The sequence below is a fragment of the Hippopotamus amphibius genome, chromosome 4, assembly GCF_030028045.1.
Source record: "Hippopotamus amphibius kiboko isolate mHipAmp2 chromosome 4, mHipAmp2.hap2, whole genome shotgun sequence".
In the NCBI taxonomy this organism is placed as follows: Eukaryota; Metazoa; Chordata; class Mammalia; order Artiodactyla; family Hippopotamidae; genus Hippopotamus; species Hippopotamus amphibius.
This window is the reverse complement of record NC_080189.1, coordinates 35,721,841-35,739,401: the sequence shown is the minus strand read 5'-3', so window position 1 is coordinate 35,739,401 and position 17,561 is coordinate 35,721,841.

Sequence of the window (17,561 nt, the reverse complement as noted above, 5' to 3'; positions counted from 1 at the left end):
TTTCTTTTATAGTGCTCACTCTTAACAGCACTTATAAAAATATAGAAAAATATATCTGTGAATACAACACAGATACTGATCTTGGCCCTTTTCATTTAATTTCATGTGCCAATACGACTTTATCCTAGGCATTCCCTACTTGCACACAGAAACAAAATTATTGTATAATTCTTAAAGATCATATACCATATTCCAGAGCTTATTCATTTGTTTAGACAACCCCCCCCCACCCCTTAAATGGATTCTGACATAGCACATCACTTTGTTCATGCACCTCTTTACCTTCTGCAGAGCACAGATTATTTTCTTGGGGACGTTTTCTTTAGTATAAGAGCAGACAGCATTGTTTTCCTTGCTGATAATGCCTTGAGTTATTTTATGACATGGTTTCATTTGTCTCCATAAAAGCAGGAGAATATTGAGAAGGCTGGACTATAAGAAGAGGCCGTTCAGCCCACCAGGCTCTTTTCCTTTTAATGCACCCTGGAGAACATTTAATTGCTTCTTGAATGACCCCCAAGGTCTTCCTAGAATGAGCTTGTTGTCTTCTTTGTGGAGGAGACCATCCCCATTTCATTCGAACTCATTGTGACTTAATTATAGGATACATATAATAAATTGGAGGCAATCAGTAATCCTTAATCAAACAGGGTAGATTTGTTTCACATGCAAGACACAATGGGCCCTTGTGAAATAGATGGCACACTTTCATTTACTGAACGATACCCAGATTAATTAACTCACCTGATAGCTGTGGTTCCAATTTCCCAATTGCAACTCAAGTCTCTCTTACGCTTGGCCTTCTTTCTTCTCTTTCTTGTTATCATTTCATAAAACTGCTCTTAATAGACTTTCAGATTCAGAGACTATCATTTCTCTCCACATATGTTTTTGGTATATAAAATAAAGCATATGTTTATCTATGAATAACACACAGTATATGTGTATGTGTGTGTATATATATGTATACCCACACATATTGTGCATGCAAAACACATTTGCTGGAGAAGACACTAGAATTTATTCTGATACCTCATTTCTTTAGTTACAGCTCTATTACGAATCTGAGTTCAATGGGTCTAAATTCAGAATGTTACAGTAATTTCCGCAAGCTTCCAGCAGTGCCTAATCACTCTCTAGAGCAGAGCTTTTAGCTGTTTGGTTTCTGCTGGCTGTTTTCCCTGAAAATTACTGTAAGAGATTTAATTGATTTATACTCATTTATCTTGCAAAAAAGTTGAGGTTTTTATTAAATTTAAGTGTCTGTTTAGTGCCTCTCATTGTGCATCCTGATTACTTTTGGTGACTCAGTGTAACATTTAATAACTATTAGTTTTCTTTTGGAGAGTTCTTAACCAGGAAACAAGAGTTCTTACAGCTACATAGATAATTAACTTGAAGCTTGTCTGTCTCCTGAGAGACATCAAATATGTAAATGAGGAACTTAAGCCTTAACCAGACATGGTAAGAAAATCACTAGAAGTTTTATCACATGAAAGCTAAAATTCACAGCTAAAAAATATATCAATATGCTTTGAAGAACTAATATACGCTTCTTGCTTAGGATTTGTGAAATTTATGGGCTTTAAATTCTTTTTCAAAGCTGCAGGAGCTAGTCAGATCTATTAACAAAAAACCAAAGCAGTTAATATGGAAACAAGGGCAGGAACCACATTTAAATGCTTCACCATGTCTGTCAAATTATGTACCAAATTTCACCATGTACCAAATTTTTCTCTTCTATTTTACAAAATCCTCATTTGCAATATCTAACACTGTTTCAATCTTTTAGTGTTAATGCCTCTCAGAGCAAACCAATACACATCCTTAGTCTGTTCTTATTGCTAAAGATTTTAAAAAGAACCATTCACATTTGATGTTTTAAACTAATTAACCAATTCTCTCCATTTTTCTGTACATGCCTATACTATGTCTCTAGAAAAATATGGCAGAGAAGACCTTTTAATTTCTGTGCTTATTTTTAACCTGAAGAGAAAACATTCTATCATTACAAAAACTTTTAGTGACCTGGATAATGTAATTTTTGTTATAATTGGTGGATTATGTTTTCTTGAGACAGTTGGAACTAGCATATGGAATGGGTGAAATTGAGAAACTATTCGTAAATTCACAAGAGAATGATTCTCTTAAAAACCAAATAGGTTTTTTGAATTTTTTGGAAAAAGGCAAATCATCTGAAGCCTTTAAAAATACTTACTTGGCTCTGGGTGGGTCCTGCACTTTCAATGGAATGTGCTTCTAATTCTTTCTTCAAGTCCTCAGTTGGGTGCACAGATTGAATACTGGCTAGTTAGAGCTATAGGAATGACCTCTAACCTGGGTAAAGACCTTCCCCTAACTTACACCTGGATGGATGCTCCTGTGGTTGATGCAGTGGCATGGGGCCCACCGGGGCAGGTATCTGCTTACGTTCACACAGGTCCACTGCTGCTGTGGTTTTTGCTTCTTCAAGTCTGAGTCACATCACCAAGCCTCACCTGGGCTAGAATCGGGATTAGTATAGAATGTACATGATTTCCTTAAGGAAATTGTCTGACTCTTAAGTAAACACATTAAAATAGCACCTGGTCAGGAATAAAGGGCACTTGTGTGCTTGATCAATTCTCTTCAGCCAGAATTTAGTAGTGCCTCCCATGTCAACTGAGGTGAGTCTGATCCAAGGTAAAATATCCAAGTGAGGAAAGGCAGCATTGAGAAAAGGCCGCAATCATGTTTTCTTTAAGATGTGAAAAAAAAAAAAAAAAAAAAAAAAAAAAGATGTGAAAGCTGGATTCACTTCCTTTTTCGCCCATCACGCTGGTTTGCTACAATGCAAGCATGTGTTTCCCTACATCATAGTGTTTCTCCCCTTTCCAAGGGGTAAGATATTACCAGGATTCTAGTCATAACATCAATACAAATTTTAATGGCAATTAGTTTGTTTCTTTAAGCTTGTTTCAAGGGTCTCACAAGTACATTGTTCTGAAGAGCTCTGAGTGGCCCCAGGCCTTGGAAGAGTTATCACTGCCATGCCCGCGCTAAAGCACTACAGGGGGTGTGAGATGTTTCTAAGCTCACAGGAAGTTTACAGCCTCACAGGGGAGATCAAGTTCAAATGATTCATATTCGGGAGCTTGTGTGGCATGTATTTGGTTCCTTCCTTCAACTGCTCCTCAACATCTTTTAAATCTCAAATTTTCATAAAAACAACATCCTACATTGGTACTGTACTTGCCTATTCATAAAGTTTTGTCATGTTCATAATCTCACTTGATCCTCTTGCAGCACTGCTATCTCACTGGCTACTTACTCTTTTGCCTCATTAGCAGAAATTAATTTCTAAACCCATTAAACGCATCCCCTAGAAGTAAGATGAACAAAGTTCATTCTAAAAACAACAAAAAAGCTGTAGTTTTGTATACAAAAAGAGGACTGGCTCTGTCCTGGAGTGGCAGTTGTGTGATTGTTGCATTTTGACTACACGAGCTGATCTAAGAAAGCTTTAATCATCCATTCATAAGTTGATTTGTAAAGAAGTAGACCCTTTATTCTTTAATTCTTACTTCCTTGGATTTCACTTTTCAGGGACATTCTAGAAAATGCATGATGGGATAGCTTACTCCGTTTGAAGGAGAAAAAACTCAAATGAATAAAATAAAGATTTGCCAGGCTTCCTGTTTAATTCATTCTTTAAAATGTTCCTTTTAATCATACTAATGATCTCAAATTTTGCAGCAAATATTTCTAATTAAAGCTAAACAAGGGCTCCTTCTAGAGATAGAAAAAAAGTTTATGGTTCCACATTTGGCCTTTTAAAAAGGTAATTTGTTTCCCTTTACAGGAAAGATTTCAAAGCTTTAAATTATTAGAATATTTGGCTTTTGGGAATACAGTAAAAGGATTATTTTTGGTTAAATTGCTGGGACCATTCTTAATAATTCATAACAGCTACATCATTCATGATTTAAGATTGCCTAAATTAGAGAGGATTTTCTCTCTTCCATTTATACTACTGGGTCACAGTTTGCTCTTTGACACCTTTGACATCATAACCAGCTTTTCATGTGTCAGATAAATAGCTTTTATTTATATTTAGATTTATGATGCTTAGAAAAAAACACACAGTGCAAACATATAAAATCTAAAAGAAGGCAATAGAAATGAAAACGAAAATAAACAAATGGGACCTAAACAAACTTACATGGTTTTGCACATGAAAGGAAACCATAAACAAAATGAAAAGACAGCCTATGGAATGGGAAAAAGTATATGTAAATGATACAACAAACAAGGGCTTAATTTCCAAGATATACAAACAGCTCATACAACTCAACAACAAAAAAACAAACAACCCAATTGAAAAATAGGCAGAAGACCTAAATAGACATTTCTCCAAAGAAGACATACAGGTGGCCAATAAGCACATGAAAAGATACTCAGTATCGCTGATAATTAGAGAAATGCAAATTAAAACTACAAATGTGATACCACCTCACACTGGTCAGAATGGCCATCATTAAAAAGTATACAAATAACAAATGTTTGAGAGGGTGTGGAGATAAGGAAAACCCTCCTACGCTATTTGTGGGAATGTAAACTGGTTGCAGCCACTATGGAGAACAGTATGGAGGTTCCTTAAAAACTAAAAAAAGAATTACCATATGATCTAGGATTCCCATTCCTGGGCATGTATGTGGACAAGACTGTAATTCAAAAAGATACATGTACCCCTATGTTCATAGCAGCACTATTTACAATAGCCAAGACATGGAAACAACCTAAATGTCCATCAACAGAGGAATGGATAAAGAAGATGTGGTACATATATACAATGGAATACTGCCCAGCCATAAAAAAGAATGAAATAATGCCACTTGCAGCAACACGGATGGACCTAGAGATTATCATACTAAATGAAATAAGTCAGAAAGAGAAAGACAAATCCTGTATGATATCAGTTATATGTGGAATCTAAACTGGGGCACAAATGAATCTACTTACAAAACAGAAATAGGGACTCACAGACATAGAGAACAGACTGGTGGTTGCCAACAGCAGGGGGTAGGGGAGAGAGAGACTGGGAGTTTGGGGTTATTAGATGCAAACTATTGTATATAGAATGGATAAACAATAAGGTCTTCCTACTGTATAGCACAGGGAACTATATTCAATATCCTGGGATAAACCATAATAGAAAAGAATATTTTAAAAAATGTGTATATGTGTGTAACTGAGTCACTTTGGTGTATAGCAAAAACTAACACAACATTGTAAATAAACTATACTTCAATAAAAAATTAAAATAAAATATAAAAATTGTCATTTTTTCCCTGAAATCCATAGAAATGCATCAATGCTAGACTATTGGGGCGGGGGCGGGGGGGTGTAATTTTAGTTTTATTTGGCTAAAGAGAATGTGCTTTGCAATTATTTTCTTTGGTTAAAGAGACACAGAGAAAATCATGGATTTGGGAAGAGATATATTTTAGAATATTTCCAGCAAATTTTAAATTTGTAGCTCTTTAGTGAACTGTTTACAATTGCAAGACATAAGGATAATTAGGCAATGTCATTGGCTATTCTCAATCTCTTCCCTTGTATTTCTTGCTCAGGATAATCATTTGCAAAGGTATTTGTATTTTGATAAATGGACAAATGAAATATATTTTCCAACTCCTTTTAACATGACCAAGTCAATTGTGAAAAATGTGGATGCAACTCTTCACGTGGTTGTAAATGATTTTATGATAGATAATAAAGTGCTACAGGTTTCAAACGTTAGATTGCAAAATTTTTAAATGCAACCAAACATACTTTGACAAACATTTATTTATTGTTGTAGTAACCAAATTAACTATTAGGGAATACACTTGTTTCAGGATTCTAAGAATGGAATAAGGCAAACAGGAACTTAATAATCAAGTATTGAACACATATCATTCTGGCTACAAACAGCCAAGGCAACACTGCAGTGGATGCAGTTCTGTTTCTTGGGGTTGGGTTCTCATGGATGTCTTCTATACACTCTCAAAGTTGTGCATTAGTCAAACAGTATTTTTTTTAATGCATTATGATTTTAACTGAGGATCTGTATAATAATTTTGGTTTTAGAGCTTGTTTTGTGTGCAAACATACTATCTTTGATTTAATTTTTTCTGACACCATGCCCACTGCACAGTAGGAAAAAAAAAGTGTAATTGTAGTTTTGTCCTTTAGAGCACAGGACAAATAAATGTCAAAATCAAATGGTGGTGTCCCCCAAGGGAACACACACTTCAGTGATGAAATATTCTTCCTTACTTCCCACTGCTATTCCTCTGAACACCCAGGTGAAGCTGCCTCAGGACCTAATCAAATGCTGCTAATTTGCATACAATAAAAACCCTGCCACGAGATTTTTGAATGTTCTGAGAAAAAGTGCATACCATCTCTAAGATGGTAAATTAGGAAAATATGTATACATCTCCTTTGAATCTACAGTTTATAAACACTCATAATAGTTTGACTGGACTGAATCTGATAGGAGCATCTGCTTCTGTTGCTGATGGGTTAATTGTCAGTTTAATTCTCTGCCTAACAAAGATCCTTGGAAGTGGCTCACTGCTATTTCCTATGTTCCTTGAAAATGCAGTGATATTGATAAAATGTCAGACTCCTTGGGAAGGATGACAACAATCACCTTTGTAACAATCACTCATAAAGGCAGCTTTAAAAAGACAGCTATAGCTGCAAACAGTTTTCCTGGGACTTGCTTGCACTTACATTGCAATAGTACTTTCGTTTTTGAAAAAGAACAATTCACATAGCAAATAAAAGGTTTTTTCACCATACTCATCTCCACCCCAAATTATTATAAAGGATGTATTTTCAGCATATAAATTATTTTTGGAGTAAATTCTCTGAACTTTAGGACCCCGGTTATTTTGATAATTTCTGCAAATTTATCAGGTGGTTTTAAAAAAACTCATTTTGCAATATTCTTTTTGAATCTACAGAATGAAACTGAACGCTTTTTTCATTACAGTTAACATCAAATTCACAAATACAAAGTATTAAATTTCCGTTCCCTAATCCTGACATTATACACTGAATTTTGAAAAATGTCCTCTAAAAATTGTAGAAGCTACCTAGGCATTTAAAATGCTCTGTTCCTTCCTTTTTTTTTTTTTTTACGTTATGAAAAAGCTAAACCCCTTTTCTAAGAAACAGAAATAGTCAACTGGTAAAACAATATTCTTGAATTCTGAGATAATCTCATATTATTCAGTATTTTAGAGGGATACTAATTATTATCGTGTTTGGCATAGGGCACAGTAAATATTATCTGATTTCATGCAGCCACAAGAAATATTATTGTTTTTAAGAACACAATACATTACAGAGAACGATTTGCTGTTTGAAGGCCATATGGTCAGAAGGAAGAAGGCTTAACTGAAACACAAGGAGTTGAGGTTAGCCAGAAATTTCCTGTCTAGGTTAGAATTAGAGAAGTTACTCAGGGTCATTTTGGAATTTCTTATGTTGGAATTTTTGAAAGTACAATTGGTTCTCCTTTGCCAACAACACCCTATCTGGAGGGAGAAGAATGGACTAATATTTAACAGTATGTCAGGGGACTTTCAAGCAACAAATTTCATATTCCAGGAATTCAGTGTTCTGCAGCTCAAATTGTATCTTCTGTAAAGTAACAATTATGTAGACTAAGATGTTGTGTGAAAGCAAAAATAACAATTACGACAACAAGAAGAAAGATTTGTCTCTATCACCCAATAGCAAGTTTATAAGGACTCTTGGACTATTTTCATTGAATGCTGTCATTTGATCACTCTTCTTCGGTCAAAAGAAACAGAATGCAAGGATCTGGGGAATGAAGTCATTGTCTCTGAGTGTAACACAGAAAGTAGAGAGAGAAAGGAGTAGAAAATGCTGGGTAATTTTAATTCTTAAATTATTGGATTGGCTGGCAAAGACTTAGGCTCAGGGACCTGATGGTCCACCAAAGCAGACTAGAGTCCCTACTGGGTAGAGATGATGTCCAGTTCATCTTTTTGCTCCCAGAGCCTGCACAGGGCCTGTAGTATATCAGTTCCTTCATCAACACTTGTGAATGAATGAACAAAATAAACATCAATGGGTCAGGCTTCTTGATCTTTCTGAGGCTGAGTGCCCCTTTTCAAGGATAGTAGTTGTACTTTTATTTATTAAGCTGCAGAAAGAACTTGGTGTACACATGGATTTAAGGATTTCTTATCTTGATCCTATAGCCATCTGGTCTCCTGGAAGGAAAGTCCTCTCAGGTGGTCAGAAAGAAGCTAGATGGTTTTTCTGCGGTCATCTTCCTTTCATCCTGGAACACTGGCAGGTATTGCACTGCCGATATAGAGGGGAAGGGGCATTCAGAAGGAATGCTTTTTTCTTTCTCCAAATGATATGATGGAGTGTAGCTGCTGACAGTACTGGCTTCCCATCAGGATGTGGTTATTTAAAGTCTTGATGACCTTCCTTCTCCCTGAGGCTGCACGTAGACAGTCTCTTGTTCTATGCATCTTGACATGAAGAAAAAGTTTGGAATTTGTTAAAGTGCTATTACATAGAGACCAAAAGTTAACAGACTATTTGAAGCCCCTTTTAATAAATCTAAATGTGAGTTTATGCTTTTCCCCCTGCTTCATTACCACTTTCAATCCTTTCTGTGTTCCTCTCTCTCATCCCATTTCTACTGTTATCCAGGTTGAAGTAATTTTTATATGACTTAATCGGCTTAAAAAATTATCTTACATTTACCTTGGCTGATTAATAGAATTCCATGAAAAACCTACTGAGGTGTATACAACTTATTCTGCTGAAATGTTGCCTTTATATGCTATAAACATCTTTTGAGTATATTCTTTTGAAATTGGATTTGACATATCTGAGATGCCTAAATTTGAAAGCCACTACTTGGCTTTGATTCTTTTCCTGACGCTTCCACAGTTTCCACCTTCATATAGGCTTTTATATTCTTATTCTATGGGTTTATTATTTATTTTCTTCCTCTAACTTCTTGATGGAATTGTCTCAAAATTCATGAGGAAAATTTTCATGGATATTACCATGGGTTTCAGCTTTTTCCTATTCATGAAATGTTCTGCCCTTTTTAGAATAACTTAAAATTCTTGACAACTTTAAAATCCATGGTTTTACAGTCATTCCTGAGTATATTTTATCCTTGACACTTTTTTCCATATGGAGGAAAAGTAGGGCAGTAATAAATGATGAGAAAGCTTAACTGCAAACATGCAAGTTTTTATTTTTGGTGTCTGAGGATAATAATATTTTCTAAATTAACATTTTTGACCAATGCATCTTTTATTTCCTCAGTTGATGAATCAATTATTATCTCTTTAAAATGCCTAAACCCTTTTCCCTAATCTACTCCTTTAAATGTCATGTCTGTATGTCATAGTGTTTATGCCAAATTAGTCAGGACTCAGTTAACAATGCTTAGTGTATATATCCAACCAAAGTGCCTTTACAACACTGCTATTTATTTGGCATCATCTAAACTCTTGAAACAAGTTTGCTTGTAATAAGGACTGAAAAATGTGTTCTTAAATGTTTTCATATATGATTACCAACCATTTTCAGGACAAGGACTTATCTTAAAGGGGAAAAAAATCAATGGTTTATAGATAGTAGTTGTATCTTCCATTCGAATTACTTGAAAAAAAAAGCACATGGTGACAAAGTAGGTTTAATTTAATGATATTTCTAACCTTATTATCACAACAGTATTTACATATATTTGAAAAATGTTAGTATGTAACAATATTTATATATATGTATTTATGTATATATGTATATGTACATGTATATACACGTGAATGTATATATGTATGTATGTGTGTATACAGACACACACACACACACATAGTGGATCCTCGAACAACATGGGTTTGAACTGCGTGGGTCCACTTACAAGCAGATTTTTTTTCCAATAAATACTACAGTGCTATACCATCCTCAGTTGGTTGAATCGACAGATGCAGAACAGTGGATATGGAGGACGAACTGTAAAGTTATAGGTGGATTTTTGCCTGCACATTGGGTGGACACCCCTAATGCCCACATTGTTCAAGGGTCAACTGTGTATACACACACACACACACACACACACACACACACAATTACTTTATTATGCTATCGATGGGTCATTCTTATAAGACCTCTGGCTAAAGGGATCCCTTGAAATCACTTCACAGCTTCCCCAACTCCAAGAGGATTGTGGCTCACAGGATGGACACTGCAGGCTCAGGAAGGACCATAGCAGTTAACTCATTCCATCCTGTCTCAGTCAAGGGAAGAGGCTATTGGGCATTTTTTCAGTGACCATCTGATCAGACAAATACTACAGAAAAAAAAAAAAATTAAAAGGAATGCCTTTGGGAAAATCTGGCTATAGGAGTACATGGTAGCCAGAATTCCTAGACATTATGGAAGATGAATTTCACAGTCTTCAGAGGCTTGCTTTTCTCCACAGGGAAAAATCTCATTAATTCTTTTTCCATTAGGCCAGTCCAATTCTGGTATTCAAAATACAAAAAAAACTTGTAGCACTTTATATTCTGGTCCAGTAATTATTTGAGAGTTGGACATGAATGTTCTTTATTTGGTGAGGGTCATGGCAAAAGAGACTTCCGGACTTTTGAGACTACTTTCTCTTGGGTTACCACTTGGCGGCTGGGACTGATGCCACTTAACTACTGCTTGGAAGGAGAAATTGTAAGTTGAAGTGTCAGTTGATTTGTAGCATATTCACTGACAATATAGGAAAAGGGCCTTTTAATTCTTTCACTACATACTTGTTGAGTACACGCTAATGCCAAGCATTGTTAGATCATGGAGATTTGGAGTTTTAAAAAGTCATGGCACCCTCCTCAAGAAACATAAGTCTGATGGGGATGTAGATATGGAAACAGGCAGTTACAATTACTTGGAAGCATTCAACAGAGAGGCATACAAAATTGGATGGGAAAATAAAAAAAGCCATCTTATGACTTATCCACCTACTGACGAACTCAGAAATTAAAGATGAAGAAATAATTATCTGCCATTTCAGATCTCTTTCCAGGATATGTAGGTGGCAGGAAGTGCCTGTTGGCTCAATTATAGTATCCCTTGAGTTGAAAGCTGAGTTTACCCTCCTGCCAAGGACTAAGTTTCAAAAGCATTTCCAAGTCAGTGACTTTTTGGTCTAAAGTTGTCTTTATTACAACCTACGGGGTGAAAATACTTACAAATCATACCTCTGATAAAAATACTAGTCTCCAGAATATATAAAAAACTTCAAACTCAGTCAGAAGAAAACAAACAACTCCATTAAAAAATGGGCAAAAGATTGGAACAGACATTTCATCAAAGAAGATAAACGGACAGCAAACAAGCAGACGAAAAATGCTCAACACAGTCATTGGGGAAATGCAAATTAAAACCACCTGGGATACCACTACACAATCTATTAGAGTACCTAAAATTAAAAATCTGACCATATTTGAGTATTGGTGAGGATGTAGAGGAACTGAATCTTTCACATGCTTTTGGGGAGAACATAAAATATTTCATCCACTTTAGAAAATAGCTCAGCGATTTCTTAAACAGTTAAACACATATGTACCATATGATCCAGCTATTCCCTGTTTAGGCAATTTTCAGAAGGAAAATGAAAGCATATGTCTGTATAAAGACTTATACACGAATGCACATGGCAGTGATTTAGCTGCCCCAAACTGGAAACAACCCAAATGTCTGACAACAGGAGAATGGATAATGTTGTACATCCAGAAAATGGAATACTAGACAGCAATAAAAAGAATACACTGGTGATATATGCTACACCATAAATAAGTCTCAAATTATTATGCAAAGTAAAAGAAGCCAGACAAGAAAGAACACATAGTGTATAATTTATATAAAATTTATATAAAATTCTAAAAAATGCAAACTAATACAGTGACAGATGTTTGTGCAAAGCATTTCATGTATAGCATCTGTGAGGCATGCTTTGGGAACATTTTGCTACTTAGATCCCTGAGAACTCGGTGGGGGCTGCAGGGAGGGGTGGGACAGAGGAACTATAAGGGGTACCGGGAAACGTTAGGGGGTGATGAGCGTGTTCATTGTCTTGATTGTGATAATGGTTTTACCAAACTACACATATGCCAACACTTATCAATTTGTGCTCTTTAAGTTTATGCAGTGTATTCCATGTCAATTATAACTCACTAAATCTATTATTGTAAAAAAGCATTTGGAGCCTTGCTGTATATTGACTGCTAATGTTTGAAAATCAGAAGTAAACAAAAAGGAATTTGTAGGAAAAAAACAGATGCAATTTTCTTTCCTGCCCTCTGCTTTCAGTCTAATAGGTCAATGGCATCACATCATTGGTGACATTGGTCGGTTAGATTTATTGAAATGCACGAGGGTAAATCAGAGATTAATATATTTCTTAAGGGGAGCCTCTATGGTCTTTGGCTGCCTGGGAAATCCATTTTTATGGAAGCTTTCATTGCACTCAATACATCAGAGATTAGAAGCCTTAGCTACCTTTTATTTAAAACATGTTTGCTTAAATTACAACAAGTTATTTTACAGCTAGACATATGAATGCCACGTGCTAAGTAAATTGTACATTATGTAGAAAGTGTTTAAAAATACCCTGAAGTTGTGGAAATATGAGATGCATATAGAGGATGATAATTTAAGCAGTTTCAGTCATATCACTGATGTTAAACCAAGCTTTCTGTAGTTCTTGCAACAGAAGAGACATATGTCTTGAATGTATTTTAAATATATGCCAAAGCTAACCCTTTTAAGGGCATCATTGAATTGATAATTTCAAACAGTTTGTCAAACTTAGATATGTTCCAGAGAGGGAAGAGAAATCTTGAATGCATCATTTAGTATATCTTATAATGTCATTTTTGAGGATTCATGTTTACTTTGACTGCCTGTCCCACTGTACCCAAAATATGAATAAATAAAGAGGAACACTTGGTTTCTATGTCCTTTTCCTGCACGGCATTGAATGAGTGTTAAAGCTAATATAGTTGGATACAAGTCATATCCTCTAGTCATCAGTTTGTTAATTTGATAATTGCTAAATACTGATCTTAATGAAGTTAACGCGCCTGTTATCTGTAACCATAAAACATTCCTGATATAAAACAGTTCCACTGTAAATCAAAGAAAAACGATATGGTCACACATATTAACATGCAAGGTGGTGAACAAATTTAGTTGAATTACATGACACTGTCAGCTCTGTACAGAAAATTCTAATTTTGTATAAAAGGCCTTGATTTCCAAGCTCTTTACTTGAACAAGAAGATTTAATTTATCTGTTATTTTATGAAGCATTTTTATGTGTAGAAAAAGTGCTACTTGTTTGCACATGTTGGTTATGTGGCATTTTTACATGATTTCATGCTTTGCTGATGGAAAATTAGACCCTTGTGTATTATAAAAGAATAGAAGATAGCTATAGAATCAGGATGCAATTGCCTCAGGACATTCTGTTGACAGCTAGAAATATATACAGACAAAGCAATGTCACTGGATGCTAATGTGAACTATACCACTGATGAGTACTGTAAATCCCTCTAAAAGGAGAAGCCCAAACCCTTGTATGGAAAGGGGCTTTTCCCTTAAACTTTGACTATGAAGGTAATTTCTATACTTTTGTACAATGAAACCATAATGAATATTTTATAATTACATTATGTCCATGAATTCATAAATATGATCCCAGAGGCTGATCTATCCAGATAAAGCCACATATGGATATAATTCATTTCTGTTATTTATGTATTAGACTAATAATATGGTGTCTTTCATGCATACTGAAAATGAATCATTCATTTCTTGGATTAGTTGGTACCATGCAAGTCCTTACATAATAATTTCCTTGTCTGTTAGAAGTTTTCAATTTTCTCTAATGTGAAATTGAATGAGAAGTATACTGTAATTTAACAATAATATGTACGAGTAATAGTATCTCTAATACTACCTTATAAGAAACTCTAGTAAGAGATGTCAAAACAGCCCTAGAAGACTCTGATGGTCTTTTCAACCTTCCAAGTCAAATTTAATAACCATCACAAAAACTCTATAGAATAAACCTTAGTGCAAAGGTGTGAATCTGAGGCCAGTGAGCCAAATTCTAAAAGGCTTTCCTTGCTTCATTCCCATGTGAAACTATTTACCTTACATTTCAGAAAGCATCTTGTTGCCTATCAACATAGAGTGAGGATAAATGGATCCTGACTGCTTCAGCTGTACATCCAGAAGCCTGTTATACTCTATAACTTGTGGCTGAAATATTGGAAGAAAAAATGTACAGTAGTCAAGTCTAGAGGTCTTCTTTGGTGATGTTAACATTCTTGGTGGGTTTGGCACCCGGAGAAATTTTCCATAACAATGCAGCTATAATATGAGCGGAAACATTTTCTTTAACCAAACAACTGTGTAGGCAGGCTGTGTGTAGTGTTCCTTGAAATGAGTCTGGAAAAACAAACAAAGCCCTTCCTTGTTTCTTCTAATTGTCACACTCTGAAATGAACTGTAAGTGAAACCTGGTAAGTAGAAATGTCAGGACTATTTGGTTTTCCGACAGCAACTGCTTCTTGGTAGTCAGTATCAAAGAGCAGTATTCTGCCAGGTTTAAGAATTGACTGAAAAGAATACAGAACAGTCCTTGAAAATCATGGCAATTATTCCGAGCAAAAAGACTCTGGCCTAGAAATCCTGTTGCCAGCGGATGGTTTTGGAATTTTTGTTTGGGACGTGAGTAAAACAGATGAGCCAGGAGCAGCTCTTCAAAAGAAAATTTCTTTGTTGCTATCCTAGGCTGACCCCACTTTGTAAGACCGCCATAGACAACTGCGGGAACATGAATTGAGCAAAATGAACAATGAACCACAAAACCTCCAGGGAAAGAAGATCAAGGGCCCCAGTGAGCATTATTCCCCATTTTAAATCAAATGATCTACTAAAATAGAGTAAGGACTAAATGTACAAAACATTCTCAATGTGGCACAGTGGAATGCTTAAAAGTAAATAAAATTCATATGGCTTATTTCTATTTCAAATAAATTGCCTTTTCTAGATTAATTCAACAACTAATCTCCCCAGTTCTAAAGTGGGAAAACAGTTTTACTAAAATTCATGAAAATAATTTTGTATACAACTAAGCAGGAAGGAACCAGGCTCACTAACAGTTAGGTAGAATGATTTTACCTGTAAAAATATCTTGACACAGAAGGAATATATTTGCAAACAAAAATGAAAGAAAGATGACACAGAAGAGTTGGCACATTATCTCGCAAATGCCTCAGCACTATTGTTTTTAACTGATGAGACAGTTAAGCAGGCCCAGCTGAAGAAAACTTCTCAAGCTGAGTTTTCGTTCTATGATTACTGACTCAGCTGCCTTGCAGGTCTTCTAATCTCACAACAGTATTATCAGTTTTTAATCCCAACTAGTATCCTGTTTTACTTGAGCTCTCCAACTCTTACCCTGCTATGTTGTATTCTTCCCTCTTAATTTTCTTAAAAGAGTGCATTATTACCTCAACCTTGTTGAAAAAACATTCCTATTACCTCCAGGCAAAAGTAAAATCACCGTGTCTAAAGGTCAAAGCCCTCCACAATCAAGCATAAATTTCACATTACAAAATCTCTTTTCCTCCTGATACCGCTTTGATCACTGGAGCTCAAAGCATTTTTCTTACTTTCCAGCTTTTGAGTTACCCGTAGTCTCTTCAAGTTGCCTTCTGTCTTCTCTACCTAAACAAACAGTACTTATTCATTCATTCAATGAAGAACAGTACACCCACTGTGTGTCAGGCCCTGCGTGAGGCAGAGAAGATACAGTAGGGAACAAGACCAACACAGTGCCTGCTTTCAAAGAACATGTTCTAGTGAGTAAGTTGAAGGGACAGCAGACATACTGCTACTCTTCAAAAAGAGACTGTGACAAGTGCTATAAAAGAAAGAAAACAGATTCATGTATGGTGACCAGTAGGGTTACTTAGATTGGGTGATCAGGGAGAACCTGACTGAAGAAGTGGCATCTGAATTGAGAAATGATTGCAAGAAGAGCCAGCCACACAGAGCCTGGGAGCAGAGTTTTTCAGGGAACGACAAATGCCCTAAAGCAGAGAATAATCTGGAATGTGCATGGAAAGAAGAGAAAGCAGGGAAACCCAAGAGGAATGAGCTGAACTTCAGAGAACTCTTAATTTTCTGTGTCAAGTGCCTGGAACTTACAGTGAACTTTTGAGATATTCTGGCATGCTACTACTGAACTCTTACCTTGTTTTCTGTCTTTTTATTTGTATGCGTCACTGCCTTGATTAGACTTTGAGTGTAATTTATGATAAAATAAAGTCACATTATGAATGATTATGCAGCCTCATAGTATATTCCAGAGTGTTACACACAGGGTAGGTGTTGAAACATAGTAAAGATGCCAAATCTTCCCAAGCCAATGTACACACAACATTATTCCTGTCAACATCCAAGCAAGACTTTTTGGAGATAAAGGAAAAAATCATTCTAATATTTACATGGAAAAACAAAGGAACTAGAATAGCTAAAATAAGAATAAGAAGTTGGGAGGAATCCAATTATCTGATTTTTAAGACACATATCTACAGTAATCAACATTATGTGGTATGGGTGGAGGGATAGATGCATAGATCAATGGGACAGAATAACAATCTCAGATATTGGCCTACCCACATTTTGCCAACTGATTTTTTGGTAAAAGTACAAAAGCAATTCAATGTAGGAAGGACAGTCTTTCAATAAACAGTGATGGAGCAATTGGATATCCTAGGCAAAACACAATAACCTTGACCTAAACCTCACACCTTCTGCAAATATTAACTGAAAATATATCACAGACTTAAATATAAAATATAAAATTATAAAACTTTTAGAAAAAAATAGAAAATCTTTAATATCTTGGGCTGGGCAAAGGGTTCCTAGACTTGACACCAAAAGCACAATCCATAAAAGGAAAAATTGATAAATCAGATTTTGTGAACACTTAAAGCCTTTGCTCTGTGAAAGACCCTTTTAAGAGGATGAAAAACAAACTACAGACCAAGATGAAAATATCTGCAAACCACTTATCCAGTTAAGGGCTAATCTGTACCTAGATAGACGTTTTTCCAAAGAAGACATACAGATGGCCAAGAGGCACATGAAAAGCCACTCAACATCACTAATTATTAGAGAAATGCAAATCAAAAATACAATGAGGTATCACTCACATCAGTTAGAATAGGCATCATCAGAAAATCTACAAACAGTAAATGCTGGAAAGGGTGTGGAGAAAAGGGAACTCTCTTGCACTGTTGGTGGGAATGTAAATTGATACAGCCACTATGGAGAACAGTATGGAGGTTCCTTGAAAAACTAAAAATAGAGTTACCATATGACCCAGCAATTCCACTACTGGGCATATACCGAGAGAAAACCATAATTCAAAAAAACACATGCATCCCAATATTCAT